General features: G+C 39.3%; 1 protein-coding gene and 1 long non-coding RNA gene across 6 annotated transcripts in view; one reads left to right on the forward strand and one right to left on the reverse strand.

Annotated features, from left to right (window-relative positions):
- The window catches only part of TMEFF2 (transmembrane protein with EGF like and two follistatin like domains 2), a 238,786-nt gene that overhangs the window by 56,998 nt on the left and 167,150 nt on the right, over positions 1 to 14,638 (reverse strand). The gene's annotated exons all lie outside the window — the stretch shown is intronic.
- On the forward strand, positions 5,870 to 6,713 carry LOC122226417. Its single transcript, XR_006205620.1, has 2 exons — positions 5,870 to 6,081; positions 6,499 to 6,713. It is a non-coding gene; the product is annotated as an uncharacterized LOC122226417 (long non-coding RNA).

The raw sequence follows: 14,638 nt of genomic DNA on the forward strand, positions 1-14,638 counted from the left end.
AGGCCACTCTGTGCAGTGGCAGCTTATGTAAATTAATCCAGGGTTTTTCTTTCTACGGAAATGTAAGGCAGATATTTTTAAAAACAGAAACTCTCCTTTCTTCACTGCTTTTGGCAAATAATTGCATTATTATTCATTCTGAGAGGAGTAACTCGTTAATTACAGCGTGTCACAAGTATTTTATGTGAGCCAAGGATTTATAAGGCTGAGGACTGTATGGATGCCTTTAAGTTTTTTTTTTTTTTTTTTTTGTATTTTCTTTCCTTTTTTTCTTTTTTCCAACCTATCTCAGTCTTGTGACATTTTGACACTGCGATTACATAGATCTCTTTTCTTCTAGGTTGCAAAGAAAAAGCATCAGCCCTACTTGAAAATAATAATTTTAAGGGTCTCTATGTGGAAATACCACCCTCTGAAATCCTTCAAAGAAAATTAACATTGACTGAAAACCCTAGCTCTCCAAATGGTAAGAAAGAAGAGAAACATCCAATAATTTTAAAAGGCCTCTGGAAGGAGTGAAGAACCGAAACTATAGGAAGTAAAAAGTGGTGTCTATGGTGACTCACATGCACTTATAATTATCTCATGAATATTTGGGGGGGGCTCAAGCCCCCAACATTAATTTAGTTCCTTGTCTCTCTCGAAATGGCTCTTCCAGGGTGTTCTGCAATGAGTTAAATAAACCCTTCCCTTATGTTTCGAAATGCCTCACTGTTGGCCAGAGCGTGAGGCTCCAAAACCTGCCAGGTAGCAAATCCCTTATTCATGGGTCTGCTTGGGGACTGCCCTCTAATATCACTAGATTTGGGTTCATCTATTAAACATGCCCGTCACTTGTTCCTCTCCCCGGGTCCTTGACTCGTCCATTCCAAATTTTGTCCATACAACATCCCTAATCAGTTTTAAAGTACCCAATTGTACTGCAGTGAGGATGGCTTTCTGGGTTGTTCTGAACCTTGACTGGTTTCTTTCCCTTGTGCCTGTCTGGCTCTGGGGCTATTATGCAGACCCTTCCTGGCCTGGCCAGAAAATGAGGTCAGAGCCACTGTCCATGCTCTCCAGTCAGAACTGTAATGGATGAGTTGCATTATATTAATGATAGTGAAAACAGTGTGTACTTTTCATTCAAGACTCTTGTGATACTTTAAGCCCATTTACTCATTAACTCTCATGTCACTCCTCGATTATAATTATTTTATCTGTAAAGAAACTACAATTCAGGAAGGACTGGGTTGTGAGGGAAAAAATGAAATAAGAGATATGAAAATGCGCTGGAAACAAAAACCCTCTATACAGGGCGTGGAAAAGCACTGACTGCAAGGTAGTGTTGTAAGTCTACTATATTGTCACTCGGGCGATACACGTGAGCTTGGGCCGATAATTTTTGTTTCGTTGCTGTCGTCTGTTTCGTTTGTTTTTATTTTCAAATTTGAGAAGGGCAGTCTTTCTAGTTTGGAAATCCAGGAGGAAGGAATAAGGCCCTTCTCCAGACAAATTACCAAGGACTACAGTCAGGTTTTTCAAGGGGGACCAGGGTTATCTTGTTTATGGAAAAGCTTAGTTACCATTGATATATACCTCTTTATAAGGAGGTAAACTATAGGAGTTGGTCTATTAGATGGAAGGTCTTGGGAATACTGAGAAAAAGCCTGGGGCAACAAATAGTCAACGGGTATCTGAATGAATTAAACCTGAGCTGAGAGACCCTTCCTTGGGGTGGTGTCAGAACTTCCAAAACAGAATCACATATTGAACAGATGGCACAATTTCTGGATAAAAGACTGATGGCCATGTATTTAAATAATATCAAATACAATAAAGGTAGATGGGGAACGTGACTAGAACCTGGAGTTTCGTATCAGATAGACTTGTGTTTCACTGAGGCTTGATCATGTGCTAGCTGTATGGCATTGAACTAGTTACTTCACCTCCCCGAGCTTGTGACAATGGAGAGACTGATTCAGGATCGTGGGGATTAAATGGAATATGCATGTGCATTGCTTAATAAAGTTTCTGAGAAGTTGTAGTTACCCAGTAAATATTGGTCCTCATTAACTTTTGGCTTAGTGGTTTCTTTCTACTCTTGGATGCAAAGAAAAATCTTCTGTGGAATATTTCAACCTTGGGCTCCCACCCAGAGATTTACACTTAGGAGACCTGATGTGAGGCTGCAGTAACCGAGGGGAGTTGTCAAAAACTCTGCAGGCGATTCCGATGTGCAGATGTGGTGAGCTGCACTTACAGAAAATACTCTTTCTCACCCTCTAAGACTAAGAGATTTTCTAATTTGGCATCTGTATGATTCACGTGAGAAATTCTGATGCACTGGGTCTGGGGAAGGACTCCGAAAATCCCTTCGCGCTTTCTAGAGCGGATAGCTGGCGTCGTCTATTGAGCAACCTCAACTATTTTGGCTTCGGTCCCACCCTTGTCTCTCTTCCCTTTATTCCATTAGAAGGAATTTAATATTCTTGTTTCATGTAAATGATTCAAGGACAGGCACTAAAAGGCTTTTCTCCACGCCATACAAGGGAAACGTCTGTGGTGTCAGGTGACAGGGACAGGTGATTAAATGCACTGACACAAAAACATCATTGGTGGCGCAGTCAGCAGAAGTGATGCGCCGAGCAAAACCATGAGAGAGCAATGGGAGAGGATGTGAAACCATGGAGGGCCTCCGTGTGCCAGGCACTTAGCTCCAACTTCCACCATGCTCCCAGCTTTAATGTTCCCAAGACTGGGAGGAAAACGTGGAAACCGAACTATCTCCAAAGGCGAGTCAGATTTAACAGAACTGTGATAGAGCAAATGTGATAGGGAAACGTGCAGGGGCAGACCCTACCAGAGAGCTGGGCAGCTGTAAACAGATCAGTCTGATTGGAATGAACTCTTCTCATCCCAAGTAGCAGGATACAAGACTCTAGACAGATTGTGAAGGGGCCCAATTCCATCTAAGGGGTGGCCTTTATCTTCTACTGAAAGCTTTCTGAGCACAGGGTGATGAGAAGGTCACCATGATGGAAGGGGTGTTTTAGGAAGATTACACTTGCAGGGGAGTGCAGGCAGGGGGAATAATCACCAGGCTATTGCTGTAAACTGGGGGGCTAGCAAGGAAAACCTAGGGCAGGGGTGTTGGCTGCAATGAAGAAAAGGAAGAACCAATGGGGCTTAGTGGCTCCATACTTGAGGCATACAGTGAGGTTCTAAGGCACAAATGTCACCAATATGCCCTTCCTGCTCTACCCTTTCCTGCCTTTTTCCTGACCTGCGTTGTGTTCCAAAGAGGAAACTGACCAGAGGAGCAGCCTGGCAGCCGTGTGTGGGACTCAGGAAGGCATGCTTTCCTGGTAGGGAGAGTTTTCTTTCTTTGCTGTCGGGGCAGGGCAAACAGTTCCATCACGATAGCGACATCAGGTAAGCATCCTTACCAGCAGTTGAAGGAGAATGATTCTTTGTAGTCATGTGTACCCTGCCTGGTTCCAGGACTGACTGAAGATGACTGCAACAAAACAGGCAGCAGGTATCTATTAATGCTTGCTGCCTTAGAGAGCAAACAAGGCGCCCTCCAAGCAGCGGGTGGCCGCACGCCCCTCTTCCATATAGACGATATAGGCGAAACGGGGTTTAACTTGAGATCCGTGTTCACGTATCATGTTTGCATTTTTCCCATGATTATTTTTTCCCTTTTGAAGCAGCTGCATTTACATCTTAAAATAATCAAAGTAAACAATTCTTCTTACTCATATACATTTTTAAAAGTATCTTGAAGCAAAAATCCTTCATTAGCATTATGTGTACGCTCTTGCTCATTAAGCTGGAAAACATATTCCATAACCGAGAGTGACTCTGTGATTGCTAAGAAGTGTGGCTGCTTTGACTAGACAGGCCTTACTACAGAGCAGAATCAAAAGGCGTGAAAACCCCAGAATGAGAAGTTGGAAGTTAAAACAATACAATGAAATCGGCATTTGAATCCCGAGATGTACTAAAAATTCCCTCTTGCTCCTTCCTGTCAGGATCATGTTGCACGTTTTGACACTTCCCTTCCTCGATTCCTACACTCACTTCAGCCAGCTCCACGTTTATATTTTGCAAGCTGGCCCTCTGGTATGCCTTCATCTGACCAAGGACTTTCAGGAGTAAATATGTATGAACATCATTACAGTCTAGATTTTCCACAAAACTGCAATTGAAGATCATATCTTTGGATTTCATCCATAAGATATAAAAAAGCAGTAGATGAATAATAGCTCTGCATTGTGATAAAGCTGCTAGTTTGAAAATATTGTCCATTACATTGTTCAGGTGGTTTTCATGATGGTGGTTTCAGGTCCTGGCGGGAATTAATTCCATTCATGATTAAAATTTGTATCAAATGATCTCTCTTATTGCTATATGTCATCCTGTATTTTTTCCTTTATTACTCGTAGGGTCAATGTAATTTAAATTTGCTTTTAGGATGACATTAAATATTTATGATAACATGATCAAAAACTTCATTATTTGAAGTTATAATGAAAAAATATAATAAAAATATTCATAGGGAATAGGACCCTAAGAAGGGAAAGTGGGAAATAGGAACGAGGATGTTCTAACTTTATCTATAATGTTATGGTTCTTAAGAAATGATCAAAGGCAAATATGGTTAAATGTTTGTTTTGTTAAAAGTAGGCGGTGGATGTCCATATGTTACATTATTTTTTATAGTTTCAAAATATAACTAAAAATAAGAATATTAGATCAGACATTTTGCTGAAAATGATGAAATTACCAAACTTGGTACGTATTTTTTGCATTGATTCGATCCAGTTAATTTATTTCTAAATTGTTTAAACAAAATTAAATATATATTCATATGTGTGTGTGTATGTGTGTGTGTGTGTGTGTGTGTGTGTGTGTGTATGTGTGTGTATGGAGACATCCCAGTGGAATAAAATAACATTTCTTTGTGAATAACTAAGATTGATCTTATGTGTGTATAAAAATGAGTCTCAAGCAGAGTTTATTATACGAAGGGACTCATCTCTGTGTTTCTTCCTCCCTCCTCATCTTACTTGTTCGCCCACTGAAATGTTAAACTTGTGAACACATGGTGGCATTTTAGTTAACAGGCCCAAGCCAGCATTCTTCATTGACTTCCTGCCGGTGAGTTTTGATTGCTCTGAAACAGGGCTGTATGGCAGTGCTGTCGGCCAGGAATAGTCATGAGCTATTCTGAAACCCTTGGGATGAAGGACTTTAAGTAGAAATGTTTTAGCATTTTGCCTTGAAATAAGACTACTTTAGGGCGCCTGGGTGGCTCAGTTAGTTAAGCATCTGACTCTTTATTTCAGCTCAGGTTCCGATCTCGTGGTTTGTGAGATCGAGCTTTGCATCGGGCTCGGTGTTGACATCGTGGAGCTTGCTTGGGATTCTCTGTCTCCCTCTCTCTCTGCCCCTCCCCTGCTCAAAAATAGATAAATAAACATTTTTAAAAAGGAATACATTAATTTATCAAAAATATTAAGCTTAAAAGGTAAGAAAGGAAAGGTTGTGTGACTGCCACCCTGCTGCAAACTCTCGAGGAAGGTCCTGTTGTTGAAGGTGTCGGGAAGGTTGCCACTATTACTGCCGTCCTTTTTTCTATTTTATCCTCTCTTAGGCACATTCATTTTCATTTATCACAGATCTCATTTAGTTCATTCTAATCCCATCAGTGTAGTTGAGCACGTACTTGGTGCTAGGTACTGGGCTAAACACAGAGACATCAAGATGGCTCGTGGGATGCCGACTGGAGGCAGAGATCACAACTAAATGAGAAAAACAAGTATCCGTAAAATGGTGTCCTCAAGTTGGACTTTGTTGGAGTGAACAACATGTTTGAGAGCGCTGAGGAGGAAAAATGACTTTTACTTAGAGAGTCTAGGAAGGTTTCGTAGAGAATGTGACTCTTAACTAGAAGCTTAAGTGGGAGTAGAATTTCCACAGGTGGTTTCCATGGTGACTTGTAGCAAGAGGACTCAGAAATCCGATTCCGCCCTAACAGTTCATTTCTCGTTTTCTTTCCTCTGTTGATGCTTCTCCTGTGTGTTCGTTTATACAGTAAGTGATACATCAAAAACATTTTTCTCCTTCCCTAAAACTCTTATCTCACATTCTATATTACAAACGAGAGCACATGTGTCCTGTGTGGGGCCCAGGGCCATAGAGACTTCTGGAAGTCAGACCAGGCCATTGAAAGAAGTCAAGCCTCTGCTGTCTGGTATGGGCATTCTCATTCTCAAGATGCTGGATCTCTGGCTGCAGGATACAGAAGGATAAGCTGGCCCGGGACGATGATGTCTGGGGCGACCAGTTCTAAAATTCTGACACTTTGTTCCCTGATACTCATATTACCGATTATTTCTATTTATCCAGCACATCCTTGCCTGTCAATCTTCCTCACAGTCTTTGCTGCTTCATCTCTGCTAAAGCCTCTACTAAATGAGTCTGACACTCATCAGAATGTTTCCTTCCTAGAGTTGATGTTCCTGCTACTGAGTCTTTCTGAGTCTACTGCCCTTTCATCATCGACAGCCTTACTCACTTGCTCTCCAACCTGTCCTGCGTTACGTGTCTCTGCAGTTGAGTGGGAAGAACATGGACTCGTGAATCTTGTAATAAGGGCCTGAGCCCATTGTTTATAGCTAAGAAATGCTTGATGAGTAAATGATAGACTTGAATTAATATCTTAATTCTGCAAATGGCTTGACACATCTGTAAAGGGTAGAAAATAACTCCTGGCTCGTAATAACACCTGCCTCCAAAGGTTTTTCTGAGGGTATATACATGGAGAACAAATGGAAACGTCTTCACGGGATATTTGGTGCATCGCAGGTTGTGCTGTTTTGCTGCTTCCCTTGCTTATGGATAGTTCATTCTTCATCTTGTACTAAACTGGTCTAGTCCATTCCAGATGGGCACCAAATACAATATTTTTCCACATACACTTAATTGATTAACTGCAGATAAGCTTTGACCCAATGTGCATGAAAGAACTACTTGTGCACATTTCTCTAAAATCTATAAATTGAGGGTTTTTTTTTCTCTCATATTTAGAAGTACAAAAAGATTACTGTCTTTTTTTTGCTTCAAAAAGAATTCTTATAACATTTTAGACTATCACTATATTGAGTAATGCTAAAAATAAGTTTGTTTCACTCCTATTTTTTTCTAGCCCTTGTTATCTCTGTCCTCTTCTTCCTTACCTTTCTGTCTTTATTACTTGTGCTCTCTCCAAAGTACACAGTCGAAGTACTTCGAAAAAAATTTCCTGCCATTGATGGAGCTTACCATCAATGGAGCAGAGAAGCTTACTGTTAACAACGTGGAAAGGTTTAAAGTTCTTGCTAATAATATAGGAAAACATTTTCTTAATATGTTGTCTATAAAGATGATATAAATGTATTTATTTGCAGAGACAATATAAATGAAATGAGAGACGAATCTACTTGTTTTCAAATGTGGTAGAAACAAACTCAATTTGTAGATTTTAGATAACATACAGAGCAACATGAAAAAAGTCACATTGAATTCTTTTGCTTTCATTCATTTTTTCATGCTAAAGTTATTTGCTAATAGTGCTATTCTTTTTATTCTAATTAAAATGTCTGCATTCCTATTCTTAAGTGTGGCTGTGCAAAATGGTCCTGTTCTTGGTTTCATCTCAGAAGGCTTTTTAAGCTGAATAATCAAATGTGGACCTTCTTTTAGTAATCGCAAATGGCCACTGCAGGAACACAACATGTTTTTTTAAGACAGTGTTTTGAATTACTTATAAGAGGAGAAATCCTTTTAATGAAACCAATAATCTATTGACTATACAAATGCTAGAGTTATTACCTGAAACCAGGAAATTGATTCATTATTTTAACTTTGTTGTACTATAAGGGATTTGATTTATTTTTACCCATGCTATATATTCATTTCACGAATTGTCAATCTTCTATCTCAAGCAAACTATATTATAAACTTTTTCAATTCAAAACAATACTTCTTTTTTACCACATATTATCTTTTATATTTTTCAAACTAAGTACCTCTAAGTGCCACACCGTGAATGGACATAGGATAAAACATAGATAAATTCTACTTAAGTAAATCAGCCTATAGTTGATTCTAATTTAAAATCATTGAGCAATAACTTTTGTTTGTACCGTTGAATAGCATGTATTCTATACTTTTTTCACTTACAAATAATCTACCGAGATTTGACAGTTGTCAGGCAGTCAGACTTGGGGCTTGCTGAGATCATTATCAGATACATATCAAGGCACGAATAGGACCAATGCAACAATGCATACAGGATGCTCTCGTTACTCATCCGGATGTTGTATCTGTCAGTGGCTCCTTTGACATGAGCTGGAGTTTAAGCTTAATGTTAGCCCTAAATAAATGACCTGTTCTGTTCTCTAGTTCGGGATTTTTCTAAAGTGAAAAAAGTACCTTTTAAATGTGAAGTTCTAATCAAGGTAATATAATTAAAAATACATAAAACATCTAGGGGCATGTGGGTGGCTCAGTTGGTTAAGCATCCGACTCTTGATTTCGGCTCAGGTCATGATCTCACGCTTGTGAGATCGAGCCCCATATCTGGCTCCATGCTGAGAGTGGAGTGTGCTTAAGTCTCTCTCTCTCTCTCTCTCTCTCTCTCTCTCTCTCTCTCTCTTTCTCTCTCTCCCTCTGCATCTTCCCCACTAGCACACTCTTAAAAAAATGCATAAAACATCTAGAAAGAAATGGGGATGATGTTAGCTTTATATTCATACTCGCATAGATCAGAGAGTAACTTGGATCACAAGAGATTCAAAATATTGTGCTGGGAAAATTGCCAGTATATAAATTGGAATACCAAAGTACAGAGAAATTAGTAAAAGTGTATACAAATTAAAAATTCTCCTTTCTGAACATAGATAAAAAATCAGAGGCTAATCCAGAATTGGGACAGTAAGATGTTCAGAATCAAAAAACAGCTAAAGGTATGTATACACATACTGTGAGCTATAAGTCATCGGGAAATGAAAGGGCCTCTGAATTGCTGTCTCTCCTCTGCCTCTGTTGAGTCAGTTCACGGCACAGCCCAGGTGACGCTTTTAAAATGTAAATGAGATCAAATCATTTCCTTGCTTAAAACCCAGCAAAGCCGGCCCATCAACCTTAGAATAAAATCTGTGGTTCTTACCATGGTTGATGAGGCCCTGCATAATCTGGCCCTTGACTAGCTCTCCAATTTCATTTCTCCACCCTTTTCATGCTCCAACCACACTTGAGTGTTACTGCTTTCTGGACACACCATATATGTTTCTGTCACCAGGATATTTCATTTTCTGTCCCCTCTGCCTGGCACGTTCCTACATCAGATATTTGCATGACTCAAATCTGACCTTTTCCGAGAAGCCTTCCCTGACTACCCTATCAAAGTCAGAACACTTCCATCTCTGACTCCTAACATTATTGCATATATGATTTTTAAAATTGTCTGTTTTCTTTAAAAAAAAAAAAAAGTTAAAAAAAAAAAAAGGGGCGGGCGGGGGGCACTGTGTGGCTCAGTGGGTTGAGTGTCCGACTTCAGCTCAGGTCAGGATCTCGCAGTTTGTGAGTTCAAGCCCCGCGTCGGGCTCTGTGCTCACAGCTAGGAGCCTGGAGTCTGCTTCCGATTCTGTGTCTCCCTCTCTCTGCCCCTCCCCCGCTCATGCTGTCTCTCTCTCTCTCTCTCTCTCTCTCTCTCTCTCTCTGTCAAAAATAAATAAACATTAAAAAAAAAAGGAAAACTGTCTGTTTTCTTCATTTCAGTGTATGCTTTGTGTAAAAAGTGACTTTGTCTGCCTTGTTTTCTGCTGCAGACTTCAGCAGCAGAAAACTGCTGTTTTCTTCAGGCTTAGAACAATATCTGGCATGTAATAGGCACTCAATAAATATTTGTTGAATAAATGAATAAATAAATATACTATACTTCTGACTTTAAAATAAAATATACTTATATTTTAGTGATCTGGGCAAAGTTTTGATTTGAAGTCTATGGTTAATTAGGTCGATGCATATTATTTTGCTTGAATCATCAAGAACAGTATTCATCATTCTTATATACAATAAACATTAATATTTGTTAAAGATTTAGCTCATAGTGGATGTGCAATAAATATTTGCTAAATAAATGGAGTGCCACCATGTATAAGTTATTAGACATTGGTATTTAATTATATATGTATAAAAAAAGGACAAATGTCCCTCTTAGGTGGATTAAGTTATTTTAAACATGTTGATGGATTTCATGTCCCAAGGGTAAGTCTTCAGTAATCAGTGGGGGTAAAGTCCACACAGTTTGACAGCCTTAGGCTTCATGCAGTGCATACAATTAGCCTTTTCATTATCTATGTACATTTTTGGCAATCCTTATTATATAACTTCAACCTTTTCTATTCAGTATTTAAAACGGTTTGGACTCCCCATCTGTCAGAATCTTCTTATTCTGACTAAAAACTCAAATCGACCTTTTTCCTTTTAATGATAATTTAGTTTGTGCCAACCTTTGTTATTACTATCCTTAACATCACCTATCCTTTAAAGTATGAGTCAGTGTTTACTGCAGCAGGAGAGGATGATTAAAGGCTACTGTCTGCTATAAGCCTTTGCCAATCAAGCAGTTTCTTCATCTTTAGGCGATTCAATTTATTTGTCTAATGTAAGTAATTTGATCATTCTGATCTGAATTCCAATTATACTCCTATCAACAGATCTATTTCATTTCAAAGACTTCAGCAGCAACTACTGAAAACTAAGTAAACTTAGGTTTGTACTGGTTGCAAGTGCTTTCCGTAGGTTCAAAAATTTAGATGGAACAAGGAGAAAAATGCATATCAATGTATTGCCGGTATTATATGCAGCTATTACTAAATCACAAATTGGAATCAGGAAGCGTGTTCCATACTGCATAAATATTTTGGAGTGAAAGACTTTGCCTTTTCACAGACATTGTGACATTATTTTGACTATGGCTTCTGGAGACTACTAGTCAGAGGGTACACTCTGCAGCAAATGTGGGTAATAAGCAAGCAAACGCAAAGCAAACAATACTCCCTTTGCTTTGCAAGATTTCTTAGGCAACAGCGATGTTCTACTTTCCTGATACATATGCTGTGCCTCAGCAGACAGTATGTTGTCAGGGCGGTCTTTAGTGAGTATTAGGGACTGGACTATGTGTTGCTATATAAAGTTTTATCTACAGAAATGATTTACAAAAGTTAAATCTAAAAATTATAACTCTGACTTGTCATTGGAATTTTTTTGTTGACGGACATTAAAATGTTTGAATGGCATTCTAGAGGCTATCATCAATTTTTTTTTTTTTTTTTTTTTTTTTTTTTGCCATGCTGGTAAGGACTAAAATGGGTTACAGAGTTTTAGATGTTAATTCTGAATGTGGTCCATTTGGCTACGTATTCTGCAACATACGTGCTCTTTGGAAACACTATGATTAAATGCTGAAACCGAGGCAAAACTGTACAATTTATAGTCTATTTCTTTAAAGACTAAAGAATGATCATCTTTTTGGTAATGTTTTGAAATAGTAGGAAACACGGGTCCTATTAAAACACTTTATAGGAATCTTCTTTAAACAATCTATACTAAGTAAAATATTTATTAGGTTTTTAAAAGAATAATCTATATGCAGGAAACAATGGTGATCGTTTAATAAGCAGAACAAAACATATGAATAATAAGTGTGACATTTAAGAGACAGCTCCTTTCAATGAACGGTACACAGCATTTTTCTTGGTATCTTTTTCAGGAAAGTTGTACGAGAGCTGTCAGGTAGCTTGAGAGACTAGGGTCCGTCCTCTTTTACTTGAAGCATAATGCCGGTGTCACAAAATGTTGGTGTTGTCTCACTAGATCACAGCACGGTGTCATAGTTCAGGCAATCACTGTGTCAGCCTAACCTAACTGCATTGTACGCTTGCAGTCATAGATAATGAAAAGTTTCACAGGATGAGACATTTACAATGAATGTTGGCTAAATATAAGGTCTATACAGAGATGAGTCAATATACCATGTCTTGAGTCACAAAGGAGAATACTTACTAAATTCTACTAAATACTTACTAAATTCTAAAAGACTGCTTGCAATGGACAATGATGATGGTACCAATTTTTGGAGTGGTGGCCACATCATAAAAAAGAATTTGCATATGGACCAAAGATGATAGAATACCATGAATTGAGAGGTATGATTACCTTAGCTCTGTTAAAAAATTATTGGAAATATGCAAAGAGGTATTAGGTTACAGGGAACTAAATAGGATGATTCTCATTTCCATTCAACATAAACTAATTAGCCAATATACATCTACCTTTGTTTATTAACAATTCATAATTAGATTAGATTAGTCAAGGGCCATTTACTCTTTCAATCTTTTTGAACACCACTGTTCGACCACAGTAACCCAAAACTCGTTGACAACTATCTGCATAAAGCACTCAATCAAATAACTAATATAATTTTAATCCCATGCCTCATCAGCTAAAACGTGAACTGTGAAACACTAATACACCCAGTCTGAGACCCTGCTCTCAATTGACAAGATGTACCTAGGACCCTATGAGTTCACCTCATGGCCTTTCACACTTTCACACATGCTCTTTTAGGAGCTGGTCATTACAGGTTCAGTGAAATTGGACATTTCTCTATTTCAGCCAGTGAATGAGATGCAGAACCCAAAAGGTGTTTTCCTTAACTGGAGGAAGGAAAAGAAAACTAGGTTACATTTTCTTTAACATTACCAAACATTACATCTTCACTGGGTAATAATAAGGCAGTACAGCAGAAAGCTGTAGAAGGAAAATTACAAAAGGCAGAATCTTGCTGTACTCATTCGTGCAGTTATTTACTCAACAGATTTGTGCTGAACATCTAACTGGTAGCAGAACTGGTTTTTGTTTTGTTTTGTTTTCATTTTGAAATTTCAGGGTTTTTTTGGGGGGGGGGGGAAGATACAAAGGCAAACAAGTAAGCACCTACAGTTAAAAGCAAGGGACAAAAAATTAGAGAGTGCTTCTCTAGAGGCATAGGCAAGGTTGAGAGGTTAACTGAGTCTAGATGTGGAAGAGGATCAAGGCTTCTTTGAGGAGGAACAGTTGAGTAGCATTTGGTTGGGCACAGAAGTGGAGATGAACGTGCAAGCTGGAGGGAAGAGACTGCCCCCAAGTACAGAGGCATGAAGCTTCTGCTCAAGGAGCTGTAAGGTGGTTTGGTAGACCTGACGGTCTTGTGTGCCAAGGAAGGAGTAGACTGAGGCTGAAGAGGTAGGCGGGACCAGATCATGGGTAGATCTACGATGGGTGAGGGACTTCAAACTTTACTGGGAAGTTCCCAGATCTTTGAAGAATGGAAGCAGAAGAGTGACGAGGGTAATGGGAATGGGTTGGAGAGGCAGAGACTGGAAGCAGGAGACCAGTTCAAAAGCCACACACCCACGTAGAGGAGGAATGATGAGGCCCGAATGATTGGATTACCCCTGTTAGCAACTGACCCTTCTTTTCCTCTTCTCACTTTCTATGTTAGTACTCTTTCCTGGTTTTCTTGTACTTCTCTGGCTCCCTCTTCTCAGCCTGTTTAACTTCTTTTTTTCTCCCTCACACTCTACAGGTTGATGTTCTCCAAAGCTCAGTCCTAGTTTCCCCTTTCTTCTCTTTTTATAATCTTTCTCTAGGAAATCTCTTCTATTCACAGTCTACAGGTTCAAATTTATTTTTCCAGCCCAGAATCCGCTAGAATCCACCCCTGGCATCCAGCTGCCTACTTGACATTCCTACTTGGGTGTCTCACAGGCATCATAAACTAATACTAAAAGGTAAACTCTTGTTCTTTTTCCAGAAATTTACTTCTTCTGTTTTCCCACCGACATCAGCCGCACGGGCGAGCCAGAGCCTAGAGGCAGAGTTGGTGCTTCCTCCCTCTCTTACCTCTCCCCAGATCTACTCCTCACTGTCCCCACTACCACCTAGGATGGCATGAGTTGACGAAACCTCTGCTTGCTGGCAGAGTGAGAGCAAGGGACTCAGGGCTGTGGGGTTGGGGGAATTCACTATTTGATTCTATGAGGATGAGAAGTACCTTCGAAGTCTGAAGAAATGCAAACCCTATTAGGGGCAATTTTAGTTCTTCTGAGCCTCAGATCACTACTCTGTCAATAAATAGATATTCTTTCTGATTGGTAAAGTCATTAAAGATAGCCAGAAAGGGGCGCCTGGGTGGCTCAGTCGGTTAAGCGTCCGACTTCGGCTCAGGTCACGATCTCGCGGTATGTGAGTTCGAGCCCCGAGTCAGGCTCTGTGCCGACTGCTCAGAGCCTGGAGCCTGCTTCAGATTCTGTGTCTCCCTCTCTCTCTGACCCTCCCCGTTCATGCTCTGTCTCTCTCTGTCTCAAAAATAAAATAAAACGTTTAAAAAAAAAATTAAAAAAAAAAAAAGATAGCCAGAAAAAAATTCTACATAAATATTTTAGAGTTTTTACTCAGGAAAAAAAAAAAAAATGAAAGTGGGTCAATATTTTCCTTTTGCTTATAAGCCTTTAGCTTATCCTTATTACAGTTTTTTTTCTTTTTTAGCCCTTACACATTC

The sequence above is a fragment of the Panthera leo genome, chromosome C1 (genome assembly GCF_018350215.1).
Source record: "Panthera leo isolate Ple1 chromosome C1, P.leo_Ple1_pat1.1, whole genome shotgun sequence".
Classification (NCBI taxonomy): Eukaryota; Metazoa; Chordata; class Mammalia; order Carnivora; family Felidae; genus Panthera; species Panthera leo.